Source organism: Elephantulus edwardii, unplaced genomic scaffold, assembly GCF_000299155.1.
Source record: "Elephantulus edwardii isolate Elephantulus edwardi_28Jun2011 unplaced genomic scaffold, EleEdw1.0 scaffold00589, whole genome shotgun sequence".
In the NCBI taxonomy this organism is placed as follows: Eukaryota; Metazoa; Chordata; class Mammalia; order Macroscelidea; family Macroscelididae; genus Elephantulus; species Elephantulus edwardii.
The window spans coordinates 65823-66976 of record NW_006400339.1 but is presented as its reverse complement, the minus strand read 5'-3'; positions in this window follow the sequence as shown (position 1 = coordinate 66976).

Here is a 1154-nt window from a genome sequence, read left to right as displayed (position 1 = left end):
ACCAGATGGTTTTACAAGTGAATTTTATAAAAAAATCAGAGAATAACTCTCACCAATTCTACATAATCTACCTTCAGATTTCTTGACATGACCTAGTGATCGCATCCAAGGGCAGTGTCTGTTGAAATATACCAATTAGTATTCTGTCAATTTCAGGGGTCTTGCTTCCCTCCTGCCCACAATTCCTTCAAAGTAGCTTTAACTTCTTGCTTCATCACCATAACCTCTTGATCATATATTGTTTAATAAATGTCTGTGCTGTCAATTTTTTCAGTATTGTGAGTGTGTACACCTTTTGTCATCTTTTAATGCTCCCTGGGTAATTCAGTATTCTATCCACAGCATCGTTAAGTATTGAACTTGAGGCTTGAATTTGTTCTTAAATTCTTTTGGTTTAAGAAACACTGAGTGAGTTCATCCCTTTTGCACCCAAGACTGTTAGATATTTGCTAAACAAAATACCTATATATATTGCTGTTTTCGTGTGTCATTGTGTTGCCTGCAACCCTATGTACAGCAGCTCTGAACCCTGCCCTGTGCTGAACCAGTCTCACTGATTCTGACACACCCAATCCATTGCCACATTTAGTGTATCAGCCCATCTCACCCGGAGTCTTTCTCTCCTGTGCTGTCCCTCCACCCTTCCAAGGATGATGTTCTCCAAAGAACAGTCCCTCCTGGTCACATGCTGAAAATACGTGAGCTAGAGCTCCAAAATCCTAGCCTCCAAGGAGAAACTTGGTTTTAACCTAATACAGACCCATTTGTTTTCTTGGCAGTCCATGGTATGTTTTAAGATTCTTCTCCAGTTCTTCTGTAATCCTTAGCTGTCTGATGCACAGTAATTGCAAAGACCAAGGCCTGTATTAGGCACATCTTAGTCTCTAGAATAGCATCATTGCGTTTCAGTACTCTTGAGATGTTTCTGAGAGCAGACTTTTTTTCTAAATGCAATTCATCTTTTCATTTCCTGACTGCTGGGTCTAAGAATGTTGATTGTGGAGCCAAAAAAGCTGTCATTGTTAACAACATCAATTTGTTCTCCATCTATCATGGTGCTGTCAATTGGTTCAGTGGTGAGAATCTTTGTCTTCTTGATGTTGAGCTTCAATCCATATTGAAGAATTCAGTCCTTGACCTTCTGCAGCAAAATC